The sequence below is a fragment of the Peromyscus maniculatus genome, chromosome 14 (genome assembly GCF_049852395.1).
Source record: "Peromyscus maniculatus bairdii isolate BWxNUB_F1_BW_parent chromosome 14, HU_Pman_BW_mat_3.1, whole genome shotgun sequence".
Lineage (NCBI taxonomy): Eukaryota > Metazoa > Chordata > Mammalia > Rodentia > Cricetidae > Peromyscus > Peromyscus maniculatus.
The window spans coordinates 39,471,016-39,486,842 of record NC_134865.1 but is presented as its reverse complement, the minus strand read 5'-3'; the positions used below and the strand labels follow the sequence as shown (position 1 = coordinate 39,486,842).

Sequence of the window (15,827 nt, the reverse complement as noted above, 5' to 3'; positions counted from 1 at the left end):
GAATTGAACGTAGGTCCTCTGGAAGAGCAGTCAGTGCTCTTAACCTCTGAGCCATCTCTTCAGCCCCTCCGAGATTTATTTCTTAGATTATTTTTAAACATTATTTCTATCAAAATAATAATCTAAGCAGTGGTGATAGATCAATCAAATAATAAAGAGCTATGGTGTTAATAGGCTAAGCCTGTAAGTGGGAATGTAGCCAGGAGCTACTAGCACTAACTTCCCAGCAGGGGGCAGTGTTCCTCCACTACACATTTCCATTTTGGCTCCTGAGGGGAAAGTGGGAAGCTTCCAACAGGAAACCCTGTGTTTTGGTGTAGAGACAGGGTTACTACAATGCTCTAAACATAATTCTAGAAACAAAAACTAGGTACAAGCCAGGCAGTGGTGGCGCACGGCTTTAATCCCAGCACTCGGGAGGCAGAGGTAGGAGGATTTCTGTGAGTTCGAGACCAGTCTGGTTTACAGAGCGAGATCCAGGACAGGCACCAAAACTACACAGAGAAACCCTGTCTCAAAAAACAAAACAAGCAAACAAACAAAAAACTAGTTACAAACTATCTTTGTTACACAGAAGAGGATGTAAAAGAGTTATCAACAAGACCCTCTGGTTGCAGGGAAGTCTCAGTCTAGTTGAGGAAATGACCACCTGTGCAAGCAGTATAGAATTATCAGACTTGTGTGCCAGCCTGGGCTAGACTTTTCATCCACAAATACTACACTTTCACCCTCCTCCACCCATCGTTACCCAAGTGACCTATTCCTTTACCCCTTTTGATTTTTTTTTCATTTAAAATTTTATATGTATGTGAGTGTTTTGCTTACATGTATGTCTCTGTACTGTGTGCACGCAGTGCCCATAGAGGCCAGAGAAAGGCAATAGATTCCTTGGAACTGTGAGCTGACATGTGGGTGTTGGGAATCCAATGCCTGTCCTCCGGAAGAGCAACCAGTGGTCTTAGCTACTGAGTCACCCCTACCCTCCCCCCCCAGCTGCCATCTTTTCCTCCCTCTCTTACAGCCTCATCCCAAATCCTCTTTCTCAGGGAGGTCTGTCTAGACCACTCTAATGACATTTTCAGCAAACCTGTCTTCACCCTGTACTCTCATTCCCTGCCTTTGTGCTTCTTTCCCATGGCAATTCATTTTCTAATTGATTTGTTATCTTCATTTTTAACATTGTCTGTTGCCACCAGCATCTAAGCTCCATGGAGGCTCTGATTCCTATCTGTTATGTTCACTGATACACCCCAAGTACCCAGGCTAGTGCTTTCCACATTAAATGCTTTTTAAAACTTTGCAGCTATTTATAGAATATGGTGTGTATAGTGCATGCAGAGGTCAGAGGACAACCTGGTGAAAGTCAACTCTCACCTTCTTCCATTAGGTTCTGAGGATAGAACTCAGGTCGTCAGGCTGGATATCAAGAGCCTTTACTCAAAGAGACATCTTGCCAACTACCTCCCCACTGCCCAAATATGTTGTAAACAATTGACTTATGAATGAAACTGAATAGAAAGTGCCATGATGGGCTGAAACCCCTTGAAGGGTGGTGAGGACTTTATTAGGGAAGAGACACCAGGGTGAATGTGATCTCTGAGGCACGGACACATGGGAAAAATAGAAACAAGAGACATGGACATAATAATTTCCAGTATAGTGGACAAGAGGAGCTATGGCCTTTATGGTCAGGCCTACAGCTAGAAATATTCCTTTTACAATTCTTTTGCTTGTGCCTGGGGTTAGTCTGATGGTCTCTCTAAATAATGCCCTTCTCATATATGATAATGATGTAATTAATAATGGTGATGCTTCTATTGAAAAGTATCAGAGAAAACTTTTAAATCATGTATCTGGTCCAGAGAAAGTGCTTAAAAACAGAAATTATTCTAGGGCTATCATACACATGGGGCACTTGTCAAGCAGGTTAGTTGAAGTGGTTGCCAAATGAATTTTACGTCACTTGACTTCTTCTATAAAGGGTTAAGAAGGTGACTGTGAAGTATAAGGCCTTCAGGGGTTCTAAAGATGAGTGTGTTTATAGAATGGCATTGTACCAATGATATAATTCTGCAGATACTAGCCCTGTTCTACATAGAGATCCTGACATCAAGATCACCCCACCCCCCCATCATTTCTGGTAATAAAGTAGGAGACTTCTGCTTCTGTAGGATTAAGCTGCTACTTGAAGCTCCCAAGTCTGAAAAGTGATTAATGCAGAATACATAGCCGGGGTTTCAGATCCCAAGCATGGCCATTTTTTGGGGGGTGGGGTAGGATTTGAACCAACACAAGTGTGCTGTTGATGGGCCCAATCAATTGAAAAAGAGCCAATCTGTCTACCCCCTCAGCAAAGCTGAGATAAGGGGAACTAGAGAACTGAAGTGTGTCTCTCAAACCATTTTCTGCCAGCTTATGAAGGATTGCCTCTTTGTCCTCACAGAATTAAACCTCTCCAAGTGGAAACAGCACTCGAGGGTAAATACCTTGAAAATGCTCATTATTTATGTTTCATTTGATGTTTCAGTGAAGGAGTTCTTTCTGGCCACCAAGAAAAATAATGAAAGAAAAATGAAGTTAAATGATCGAAACATTTGGGGCACACAAATGAATGCATGTTGAGATCAGAACCTTGTTATGCACAGGATTAATGGAACTAGAGATAATGTAGAAAAATGGAAGTGTTAGGAAACCTATTAGGGACTGGAGAGATGGTTCAGTGTTTAAGTGCATCTGCTGCTCCTACAAAGGATTAGCATTCCATTTCCATCACCGCCATGGCAGGTAAGAACTGTCTGTAACTCCAGTTCCAGAGGAGTTGACATTCTCTTCTGATCTCTGTGGGCATGTCATGCACCTGGTGCCCATATATACATTCAGGCAAAACACTCATATACATCATTGTCGTTGTCGTCGTCGTCGTCGTCGTCATCGTCATCATCATCATCCTAATAATCTTTTTTAAAAAAGAAAAGTTATTATGTTCTTGGCATGACAGGGTTTAAAGAAGAACAGAGCATGTTTGAAGGGGAAGTGATTAAATGGAGACAATGTGTGAGCGGTAACTACTGTAAAACACAACTACTTTGGGGACTATTAAGTGGTTTTTAAAAAAAAATACAGAGCTTCTTAAAGTGTGGGTCATAACTGAATGTAGGGGTTAGGATTGCAGGTGAGTGCCACCATACCCAGATTTTTATGTGGATGTTAGGATCCAAATTCAGCTCCTCATGCTTTCTTAGCAAGTACTTTACTGAGTGAGCCATTTTACCCAGTCCCTTTGATATTTGTCTCTTCAAGAACTTCAGAATTTCCTTAGCATGTTTAACTAAACATGTTCCCATCTAATTATTTTATGGAAGTGCTTGTAGCCAATTATTTATTTTTTTAATCTTACTTTATATTATGGCTGTTTTGCCTGCCTATATGTATGTGCACCATGTGCATGTCATTGGATTCCCTGGAACTGGGGTATGAATGGTTTCGAGACACCCTATGAGTGCTAGGAATTGAACCTGAGGCCTCTGCAGGGACAACAAGTACTTACCCTCTGAGCCATCTCTCTAGCCCTGCCAATTATTTTTTAGTTTATCTTTTTCTTTGTTTTGTTGGTTTTCTTTTTGGTTTTTCCAAGACAGGGTTTCTTTGACTGTCCTGGAACTCACTATGTAGACCAGGCTGGCCTTGAACTCACAGAGTTCCACCTGCCTGTGCCTCCCAAGTGCCACCACTGCCCCAGATTTTATTTTATTTTATTTTATTTTATTTTATTTTATTTTATTTTGAGACAGAGTTTCATATGTAGCCAATGTAGCTGGTCTGGAGATAATTATGTAGAACAGGCTGGCCTCAGACCTGCAGTAATCCACCTGCCTTTGCTTTCCAGATGCTGGGATCACAGGTGTAAGCCAGCATGCACAGCCTTGAGTTTGCCTTTTAAGAAGAAAATTGTAATTTACCCTGAAATGATGAAATTCTAACCCACAACAGTAACTAGCCAACAGACAAGCGTGTAGTAGCCACACTATATACAGTGTCATGAAGAAAATAAAATTTTACTTAATTTTTAAATTTCTGGAGGTAATTTCAAACACACTTCAAATGGACAAAATAGCAAAATGACCTTCACATGACTCTCATCCAGCTTCAACAATGACCAAATTGTGGCCAGTATTTCTCCATTTTGCACTGTCTACATCCCTCCTCTTGTTTTGCTTTAGGCAAATCCCAGTCATCACACCATTTTATCCACAAATGGCTCAGGGTGCACCTACAAAAGAGAAGGATTTTGAACCAGACTTTAAAAAGAGAACATAAATTTAAATTTTTCTATGTCAGCAAATAATGAGTCATTGTTTAAATTTTAAGGTTTTATAATAACATTACAGTGTTCCTCAAATATACCAAGCAGTGTCTTTACAAACCATAAAAGTAGCATTATCATCCGATATTTTACAGCTGAAGAAAGTAAATCTTACGGATATAAAATCATCTGCTCCATTTACTTTCTTAAGAAGAAGTAGAAAATTTGCAGAAACAGAAAACTGGAATACTTGCAATGGACAGTGACTGACATGAATAGTAGATTTGAAGAGCAGTGAGTCTAATGTAACACACAGGAAAAAACCCTAATAAGTAATTCATAACAACCCCATAAAGATTTCTCAAGCTCTTTGGTGCATTAAATTTCGAAAAGAAAGTCGTTTCAAGAGTCTGTAAAGAAGGACTGCCAGAAAGCATTGAATGCCCGGTTTCATCTTTGTTTATATGGGTTGTGATGACCAACAGAGGGCAGCAGTGGAGCAGCAACAGTAGCGTTGGGAGAGCCCTGACTCCACCAGTGACAACCCAGGCTTCTTCACTGATAGCTCCAATGTGTCACCACTCCAAAGGGGAGACTGGAAGCACCAAGGAAATACAGATGTTTCTAGAATACTGTTTCTCAAAGTATGTCTCATCCCACCTTCAATTTATTGTGATTTGGAAGCTCAGTTAAAATGGTGGGTTTTGAAGTCTCAGTGTGAGTAAAGAATGTAAAATTCTAGAAATGTTGATTACATGTTAAAATAACAATTTTTTTATTTAATTCGTTAAATAAAATCTCTCACAGACACAGACACAAACACACACACACACACACACACACACACACACACACACACACACAATCTTGCTGTGTAGTCTACATTGATTGGCATAATCTTCCTGCCTCAGCTTCTTAAATGTTGATTAACAGCTGTGAACCATATCCAAGTCCCCTATTCCTTTTTTTATTTTTTAAAAAAACTGTGGCTATTAGAACAATTTAAATTTTATATGTGGCTTTTATCCATCTACATATTTGTGGCTATCACTCTATCTTTATTGGACATCTCTTTGTTGAAGACTACAGATAGGGCTTGTTACTCAAGCTTGGCCACAGTTACTAGTTCACAGACTTATAACACAGGAAAAAGACAACACACTTTTGTTTCCTTTAGATGCTCAAGTGGACACAGAGAGAGTCATTGCACTGTCTTGTCCAAGCACATCTTCTAGGATAGACCAAATGGAGAGGAATTTAGGACAAATCAAAACAGAGAAGTGGCATCATGATGCTGCTGATTCATGGGGAATCTATGCTTGTACTTGGTTCTACCCTTGCACTGTTCAGTTTTAACTAGCTAATATATTATTTTTTGCATAAGAAATTTTGGGTGGGATCTCTGTCAGCTGCAACAAAAAGATCCCTAACTAATACACCTTGGCATTAGTGAAATGGCAAACAAATAATTAAAAACAAAGGTGAAGGGCTGGGGAGATGGCTTGGTTGGTAAGGGGCTTGCCAGCAAAAGCAAGTATGAGGACCTGAGTTTGGATATCCAGCATCTGTGTAAACAACCCTCACTGCAGCAGCACACTCCTGTAGGCCCAGTGTAGCCTGTCCAACCAAACAAAACCAATGAGTTCTAGGGAGAGGTCCCATCGCCTAAAGTAAGGTAGAGTACAACTGAAAAAGACATCTGATGCCACTCTCTAGCTTCCACATGCATCCACACATACATGCATGTGCACTTGCATGCACACACATATACACATATGTGCTGCACACAAAATAAATAAGGAAATCATTGTTCAAAGCTGAGTTGTAAGGATACATTAACAAATTTGGTGATAAAAAGAATGCTAAGTCTTGGGTAGACCTGGAATATTCTCTCTGCATGGTTTCCCTGGCTTGGGATCAGCAAGGAGTATTTCTTTATCTCTCTCACTCAAAAGGATTAATTTTTGGAGTTTAACTTATCTTAAAAGAAGGAGTTCTTGAAGCAACCAAAGTAACAAAGTGCCGAATGCTTGAGCGATGTTAATGAAAACTGAGAAGAAACTGTGAGGTAATAAGAACACAAGAGAAAAGGTCAGTGCTTTCCTGAAGACAAGGGAGTAAACAAGAGAGAACTGAGGATGGCTCTCAGCTTCCTAACTTGGGAGCAGGTGTCTGGTTTGAGATTCACAAGTTCATTTCTGAGCTCTCTTAGAGGATGAGAACACTGCCAAAGCTTTTCTTGTCATTTTTTTTCTACCCACAACATGACTTCATGAAGCCCTGGGCCTCTGTTGCTCACCAGTCAAGAACTGGACACCAGTTTTGACCTCACCTGCCGTGGATGCTCTTCAAGGTCTCCCAGAATGCTCAGTCACTGCTCCACTCAGAGCAGCAGCATGTTTGGATGCCCAGTAAATATCCAGCAGGGAGTAAGCCAGTCTCCTTTGTGGTACAACACCTGCAGCACACTGCTTGGGGGGCATCTGTGTGTGGAAGCATGAACTCACCACAAAGGCAGAACTCTTCCTCCTCCACCATGGAATAGTCATTGAATCCATCTTCCTCTCTCCATTTTATATCGATAATCAGTTCTTCTCAAGGTCTTCTCAATCTCTGGAAGACTGAGAAGTTGCCTGTAACCTCCAACCCAGCAATGAGAATAGTTACCTTTGTCCCTGATGTGCCTTAACGCACTGCTTTCATTTCCCACAACAGTTCTCCAGACCAGCCAGTTCCTTGTGTTTTCCTCATGAAAACCTGCCCTCTTTCTCAGATTATCACAGCTTCCAGATATTAAGCACTTCCTGAGCTACCTCCATCTTTCATTCCTTACTTTCCCCCTGTAAGTGTCAGTCCAGTTTGGCAGGCTTGTCTAGTCCTGGTTATGCTGGTTAGTTGGTTGTTGTCAACTTGACACAAGCAAGGGTCATCTGATTAAAGGGAACCTCAACTGAGAAAATGGCTCCACAAGATTGGCCTGTAAGCAAGTCTGTGGGCATTTTCTTGATAAATGATTGATATGAAAGGGTCCAGCCTACTATGGGCAGTGCCATCCATCGGTAGGTGCTCCTATGATGCATAAGAAAGAAGGCTGAGCAAGCATGGGGAGTGAGCCAGTATGAGCGGTTCCTCCATGGTCCTTGCTGCTTCAGTCCTGGCCTCCACATTCCTGCCTTGACTTCTCTTAGTGATGGACCATGACTTAGGAGTTGTAAGAGAAAATAATTTTTTCTCTCTCCCAACTAGCTTTTTGTCATAATGTTTATCATAGCAACAGAAAGCAAACAAGGACACTGGTCCTCTTTGCCTGAGTCAGTGAGCTTACATATAAAGAGAGACTAGCTCACCAACAATCACTAAAGTGGATGAGATATTGTTCATGTACCATATAAGATTATCAAATATTCAAAAGATATATAACCTAGTAAAACATAACATTGCTACATTTTCATACACTATTGGTATAATCAAATTGGTCTGACTGACCTTTCTAAAGAACAGTTTGACGTCAGTGTCTTTACCACCAAGTAAATTACCCAGCAATTAAATGTTTCCTCATTTATACTAGCAAGATATTTTCTCTGCTGTGAAAAATTATAAAGATACAATGTCATGTAGATGAATTGCTAAATGGTCTTATTAATAAAAAACATGGAGCCAGATGTTGGGTTTAAAACCAAGACATCAGAAAAGCAGAAAGAAGCCAGCCACATTTTCACCACTTGGAGATCCTAAGCCAAAGATGCCCATTTCCTGTATACCCATGCCTATATGCCTTTCTGTTCTGCCATTTCATTTCCTCTCTCCACCCAACTACATCACTCTCTTCCTGCCTAGCTCTGTCACTTCCTGTCTGTCTGTACAGACCTCTAGACCTTTATGGTTAGTGCTGGGATTAAAGGTATGTACCGCCATGCCTGGTTCTGTACCAGTGTGGCCTTGAACTCATAGAGATCCAGACGGATCTCTGCTTTTTGAGTGATAGGATTAAATTGTGTCCTACCATTGCCTGACCTCTATGTTTACTATAGTGGCTGGCTTTTTCCCCTGATCCTCAGACAAACTTTATTGGGGTACACAGATAAAATGCCATCACAATATCATACTGAAATTGGAAGGCAGACTAAATGTGTATAAATTATGATAAAATATATAGTATTATGCAAACATTAAAAAGAGGAATAGATATGAACTTATGTATATAAGAAGATATCTATCATGTTGCTAAGTGAAAAGGAAATCAAGGCATAGAACATCATCATTCAGTGACTCCATGGGCATGAAATTATATTCACATGTGTATGCCAAACATTTATGCATTGAAAGAGACATAAAAGATATTTATCAAAATGTTCTTTATAAATGTGATTCAGAAAAAAATTAGACACAACGATGTAAAAAGTATTAGAAGAAATAGAGGAGCAGATTTGCAAAAGCACTTCTTAAATATGTGAGAATAAGCACCAAAATCAAATAGAAGCAGAATGACTAAACCTTTGAGATTGCTAGGTAGAAAAAAAATACTGTAAGTATCATTGAAAGGCAAATGAAAACCAGAAAAAAATATTTACTCATACCCACAAGATAGCCTCACTATTACTATTCAAAGGGCACTTGGAAAAGAATAAAAGAAAAACAAACAAAAGTTGATGGATAGACAACAAAAAAGACAATTCACAAAGGACAGGCTATAAATGGTCAGAAATACACAAACTCCTACCAAATCACTAAGCCCCACAAAACACCACGCAGATTCAAGTGAATATATCGAGACTCATTTAATTCCTAGAATAAACCTGTTGCTTTTTTTTCTATTTTCCCAGATTACAGACAAGAAAATTGAAGTCCAAGCATTCCCCTTACTTGCAGTCACAGAGCTAGTGTGAAATGGAGCAGGAGAATCAGTACTCCGGTCAGAGAGCACCTGGCAGTTAGTGTGTCTGAACACAGGTCAGCAGCAAACTACATGCTCACACCATCCCACTCTGATCCTCAAGATGCCAGGGTGTAGATGTAATCGTCTTTTTAAATAAGAAACACAGAGCCGATTGCAGAGTTAAAAAGCCCAAGAGGTCAGAGCAATAGCTAAGAGCTAAAAACCTTACCCTTCACTGTTGCTGCTGTCCTTCTCAGCAAGAGAGCTACTTCCTGTGTGTTTGTCCTTTTTATTGACTTTTGTTCTGCATTCTCATTGGTTGTAAACCCAACCACATGACCTCCTTGTCACTGCCCATCCATACAGACCTCCAGGTCTTCTATGGTTGGTATTGAGATTAAAGGCATGTGTCTCCATGCTGGTGGTATCCTTGAACATACAGAGATCTGCCAGTCATGTGATAGGGATTAAGGGCTTGTGCTACCACTGCCAGACTTCTGCTATGGCTTGCTATTAGTTCTGACCCCCAGGCAACTTTGTTTATTAACATACAAATAAAATCACATTTCAGTACAAATAAAATATCACCATACCAGGGCCTTTCCTGAAGTGCAGGCAATGCTCCTTCCCCATCCCTAACCTCTGTTATTTTATTCATTTCCCCCATGCAAACACACATACATACAAATGCTATGTTAGTAAACAAATGAGAAGAATCTACTTCATTCTTATTCTTTGGGTTTCATGCCAAATGCTATCTGTATGAAGGCCTTCTTTGATGCCTCTAAGGGGTGTACTTGTTTGTTTTGTTGCCTCTAAGGTGTGTATTTGTTTGTATTGTTTTGCTTTGCTTTTTGAGACATGATCTATGTAGCCTGGCTGGCTTGAGACTTGTTTTGTAGGCCTATCTGCCTTCAAATTCATAGAGATCAACCTGCTTCTACCTCTCAAGACTGTGATTACAGGCATATGCCACCACATACAGACCTTCTGTGTTTTATTGATCCTGTCTATCAAATCACTTACCTCTTCCTATAATTATCTCACTGATTTGTTTTTATTATTTAACTTTATCAAATTAGAAAACTTCTGCTTGCTCTCAGAAAGTAAGGATTTTGTCTGCTGTACCCCCAGAGCACAGAACAGTGTATGGGATACTTGATAAATGTTTACTGAATAAATAATGATAGGGCTGAATAGGATCATGTGGTCCAAGCCTGTGCTCTGAGTTCAGTCCCTAGAAGTCATATTATTAGAAGAGAACCAACTCTACAAACTTGTCCTCTAATCACACCATGGTGAGTCTGAAGTATTCCTAATTCATTTTCTATCCTAACTCATATTACCAACCTAAAACTATTTTTATGCCTCTCAAACTTATACCCTTTATACCACTTTTGTGAGTTTCTTTTCTGAATTTAGTAACAAGGAAAACTATAACTATATAGTCTTCAACTCCATCAGAGACCTGAGAAAGATATAATATTACCTGAATAAACAGGAAGTGCAGAGCAAACAACTTCCAAAACTAAGAAATGACAGAAACAGCTGGCTGCCTAGACAGTCACCCAAGGTTCCTCTGCAATGTTGGGGTATCCATTCCTGGCCTACAGGGCTAGAATATCTGATGGACTTTTCTGTAAACCAGGATTTTTGAAGGACAGTCCCACCTTGTCTTGGCAAAGTTTGGTAGTCACTTTCTTTTGGGTACTGCTTGTTCAATTTGGATAGCATACTGTCAGCAACCAAGGCAAGGGTAGTTTCTTGTCCAGTGGCTAACTTTTGCCACAAAGAAAGTAAACTCCATATGGAATTTCTTTGATGCCCATCATCTTCTCTGAAGTAGATTGGTGCTGCCAGGAGCAGACATATCTCAATGTCATAAAAAAAATTATGTTATTAAAACATCTTAAACGCCATATTCTGTGGATCTCTGAAGTGTTTGAAGACCACCTGTCCATTGATCATAATAGGTGATTAACTACTAACATGAATTTATTTATTATCCTAAATAGTTTGTAATAATAACTTTCAAGGACTAGAAACTTATATCAAATTGTTAAATGAGTTGCATAGGTACAATATCTTAAACAAGAGTAGAAACATACATATAGTATGTTCTAACAAAAATCTCCTCAAATTTGCATCAATATACAAAAATCCATACCAGTGTAAAATATTTGATACTAGTAGCTGCTTTTTTGGTTTAAAAGTAGATTAAATAATCTACCCTTTTATCCTATCATTTCTATATCCCCCGTTTTTCTTTTCAAAATGAGATCTCTGAATCTAATCTCCTTAGTTCAGCTCCTTTTTTTGACCATTACCAATAACAACTTGTAAGCAACCTCCCTAAACAATGACAAATATCCATAACCCACTGAATGACCAAAAAACATCCACCCCACCTTTTGGGAATGTGGATGTTATGTTCTCTAGATTGCTTCATGTTGTCTCGGGGTGGTGGTGGTGGTGGCATCTCTAGGGGACCCTGAAGAAAACTGAAATAATGCTCAAGACCTGGGAGAGCTAGCTGTATCATTTGTTGCCAGTCTCTGTGTAGGGCTTATCTGAAGTCCTGGCTGGAGTAGTGCATGAGGTTGGATCATCTCAGCTAGCCACCTTGAAATTGTCCTGAGCAGTTGGTAGTCCAAAGCTGATATTTGGGTGGTGTTTATCAGCTTAGTGCTGTTACAACAATCTCCTCAAATCTAACATTTCCACAGGAATCCAGTCAGCTCTTACATAGCCTTGGGGATGTTTGTCATTTGGCAGTTGTTCCTATATGGTGACAGGATAAACAACGGTTGGTTTTTTAATAACTTTAGGTTGTTCCCTCTCTAATTTTATAATGTAATTGTGAGGTCGGTTCTCCTTTAATTCCTCTGCCTGAATGTCTCTAGTATCTGTTTTTCTAAGACTTGTAACTTATTGGTCAAAATTACATTATTTTCTTTAGTAATCAGTAGTAGGACTTGCATATTATCATACAATTTCTCATATTTGGCACTGATATGAACCAACTTTTTTAGTGATAAAACAAGAATCACCCAATCGATAATGATTATAACTGACATTATGTAAATCACAGCTAAGTTAATTATCCCCTCATTTAATAATTTCATTTTTAAATCATCCATTGTGGAATCATACAGAGACCTAACTCCCTCCATTGTAATATTGTTTCCCATTTTTAACATGGGGAAAAAACTCTTGCCTTTTTAAAAAAAAAAAAAACTAACTCCCCCTTTTAAGAAGTCCCAGTTGTCTTACCAAATCTGCTGACAATGGTAGTGAAGTGTGAGGCTGGATGCAAAGAACACACAGCCAGTGCACAGCCTGGCTGAGGGCAGCTTCAGCTGCTTGCGTGTAGCTGTGAGCTGAGAGTATGTGGTGGCTGCAACAACAATAGAAGCCCGAGCAGGTGTCAAGGTGACAGCGCAAGGAGGGCGTCCAGGGGAGCCTGGGACCCATGGTGAGAGGGAGCCAGGCGTCTGAGAAATGGACACGGGGGTCACGTGGAAGACGCATGTGTGGCTGGAGCTTCCTGAAGGCAAAGCCAGCTGGCCATGGGCGGATAAGTCTGGTGGTATTTGAAGCCCAGGTAACCTTGGAGTTCAGGGCCTTTTGAGTTTGGGTGGCAGCTGGAGACTGTTGTAGAGAGGCTGCAATAGGAAAATCCCAGACTCACTCAGAGGGCTTTGAGAAAGAGAGGAAAATCCAGCCAGCAGTGCGGTGACTATGGCAGGTGCAGTCCCATGTGCAGCTCCTGCAAGTGGCTATCTTGTGAATTCATGCCCCAAAGTTAGACCCCAGATGAAGTGTAAATCTAGTTAAACTTTATCAATAAAAAAATCAGGCCGGGCGGTGGTGGCGCACGCCTTTAATCCCAGCACTCGGGAGGCAGAGGCAGGCGGATCTCTGTGAGTTCGAGGTCAGCCTGGTCTACCAAGTGAGTCCCAGGAAAGGCGCAAAGCTACACAGAGAAACCCTGTCTCGAAAAACCAAAAAAAAATAAAAAAAAATAAAAAAATAATAAAAATAAAAAAAAATCAGGAGTCAAATATTGGGGATAGAACCTGGAAGATCAGAGAAGAAGGAGCAGCTACCAGTCGCCTCCCCCCTCTTCCATTCCTCCAACCAAAAGGGCCAAGTTTCTCTCTCAGTCCCACCTCATCACTTACTGTCTCCTCTCTGGCTACAGTCCTCCAAACTTCAATAGTTAATTTTGGTCAGCTAGTGTCTAGCTCTGCCCTCTGACTCCAAGCAAGCTTTATTTATCAGAACACAACTATCATTCATCTTTAGTTTTCCAGAATTTTTTTCCTTCTTTAGGTTAATGATCCACCCTAATCTTCAATGTTTCTTCTTTATTCCCCTTCCCCCATTCCTTCCTCTTTTGTTTCCAAGAAAAACAAATCAAATTAGATTAATTTGAAACTGTCCCAACTGGAACGCAGGAAGAGATTCGGGTAACATCAGGGTGAGTTATCTTTTTCCATCTCCATTTTCTTTTATTTAACTGGAGAAAGAGAACACAGGAACAAGGAAAAGGTCAAGGATTATAATTTACATAAGGCAGAGGCATAATTTAGTTTAGTACTTATTGGAGGGTTCATATGCTGTCAAAATAGGATCAATAAGCACTCATCCCCAAAGGATTTTTGTTATTCTCCCATTACACACACCTAAACACACAAACACCTATGAGAAAACACAACAGTGTTTAAAAAAGGTGTGATTCCTGGATTTTTTTTTCTTCTGAATCAATCTTGACTGAAGAGCATTCAAAACAAATCTGAAATGTATGAGTTTTACCCAAAGAAAAGTCAAACATGGGTTTGACTCAGGATATAGAGAATAGCCCTTGGGCCAGCCCTAGTACATATAGTTGCTTTGCCAAAAATCTTCTCAAAAATTCTTTTTAAACTATGTTTTCAATAGTAGCAATCATGGATCTAAGTAAATCCTGTTTTCACTGAGAGTTGTTGCTCGTGGGAGTCTGGCCCTCACCGGGTTCCACGAGACGGTTCACTTACAATTAGCCCCTTCCTGTCTTTTTGCCATCACTTGCTTTGTCCCTGAAAATCTGCAAATTTGATATAGCTGCAGTAAATCAAAAAAATTGCTCCATTAGTCCCTCATTAAAGTTTTCATGTTCTTCTGTAATATAGTACCATGTATATACAATGAAAATTTAAATAAAATTCTTGATAGTATGGATATTCAAATAAATGAAAAACTTTATTATAGAACAAGGGCAAAGAAATTAAAATTATAGACAAACAATTTAAAGAATTGTTAAATTTAACTTAAAAATGGTAAGTGAAAATATTTTTAAAGAAAAATTGTATAATACATTTATTGAATTCATTAAGTAAATCCTGACCACACTTAACAAAGTAAGAAAAATTAATGCAATTTAGGACATAAATGATAAGCTGATCTTAAGATCAAATCTCACAATCACAAAAATACATTCACTGGTACCTAGACACTGCTGGGTGCTGTAGTTTGGATCTGTACTGTTTCCCAAAGGCTCATGCAGTAAACACTCAGTCACTGTGAAGGCAATACAGGATAGGGCCAGCATCCTATACCATCTGCTGTACTCAGTTCCAGAAAGGACCTCAGGAATGTGCCATGAGAATTAGAACAGATACAGGGCAGTATGTTCCTGCAGACATTCTGTCTGCAGTTTATGGCCCTTGAAGATATCTAGATAATCCTGCTGAGCAGTCCAGATAATCCTGCTGAGCAAGTTGTGGTTTCCCTCCAAAAGTACAATCCAATAGTTTCAAATGTGGCTTCATGCTGAAAGTCTAGACCAATAGTTTCCAAAAAATCACCTTGCTCCCTACCCTTCTACCCAATCCCAAGCATGTAATTCCTGGCTTGTGGTTTTTTCCCCATAAAAACTCTCTACACCTGGGCTCATGGCCACCACCACATTTCTTCCATCTGCCATGTGGTGGCCCAGGCTGAACCTGACAATAAAAGGATCCTTACGTGCTTACATCAGAAACCTGCTCCTTGGTGGAAAGAAATGGGTACAACATCTCCAGATTGGAACTAAATGTGTATGTGGAAACTGAGGCACGGCCTGGTATAGAGAGGGTCTTTGGAGGTACACTATCAAGGGAAGAGTGGGACCCAGCTCCCTCCTCTTCCTCTGTTGTGTCACAGTCATGAGATGAATGGTTTCACTTGGCTACAAACCATTAAGTGCAGCCCCACTCCCACCAGCCAAGGCCTGAGACCATGATGTGCTGCCCCTAACAATAGTTTCCCAATCATGAACAGGAACTTCCAAATCTGTGAGCCAGAATAGTCTTTTTTTATACCCTGATTACCTCAGGCATTTAGCACAGTAAAAGCTAGTTAGTGCATCAATGACAAAACACTTCTGTGCTAATATTTTATTGTGTACCCCAATAAAGCTTATCTGAAGATCGGAGGAAAAAGCCAGCCACTATATTAAACATAGAAATCAGGCAATGGTAGCACTCACCTTTAATCCTAGCATTTGGGAGGCAGAGATTCACCCTGACCTCTGTGAGTTCAAGGCCACACTGGGAACAGAGCCAGGCATGGCGGCACATGCCTTTAATCTCAACAGTAGTTGACCATAGAGGTCTGGAGTTCTGT

At 40.1% G+C, this 15,827-nt stretch overlaps 1 long non-coding RNA gene across 5 annotated transcripts; it reads right to left on the bottom strand.

Annotated features, from left to right (window-relative positions):
* Positions 1 to 1,416: 1,416 nt before the first annotated feature.
* On the bottom strand, positions 1,417 to 13,945 carry LOC143268443 (uncharacterized). 5 transcript variants are annotated; one of them, XR_013044356.1, is made up of 3 exons: positions 13,364 to 13,815; positions 4,124 to 12,844; positions 1,417 to 2,956 (listed from the first exon to the last, which is right to left on the bottom strand). It is a non-coding gene; the product is annotated as an uncharacterized LOC143268443 (long non-coding RNA). The 5 variants fall into 5 exon arrangements; XR_013044357.1 differs by lacking the exon at positions 1,417 to 2,956 and having other exon boundaries at positions 4,030 to 4,270; positions 6,636 to 12,844; positions 13,364 to 13,811; XR_013044358.1 differs by lacking the exon at positions 1,417 to 2,956 and having other exon boundaries at positions 4,030 to 11,960; positions 12,453 to 12,844; positions 13,364 to 13,804.
* Positions 13,946 to 15,827: the final 1,882 nt, after the last annotated feature.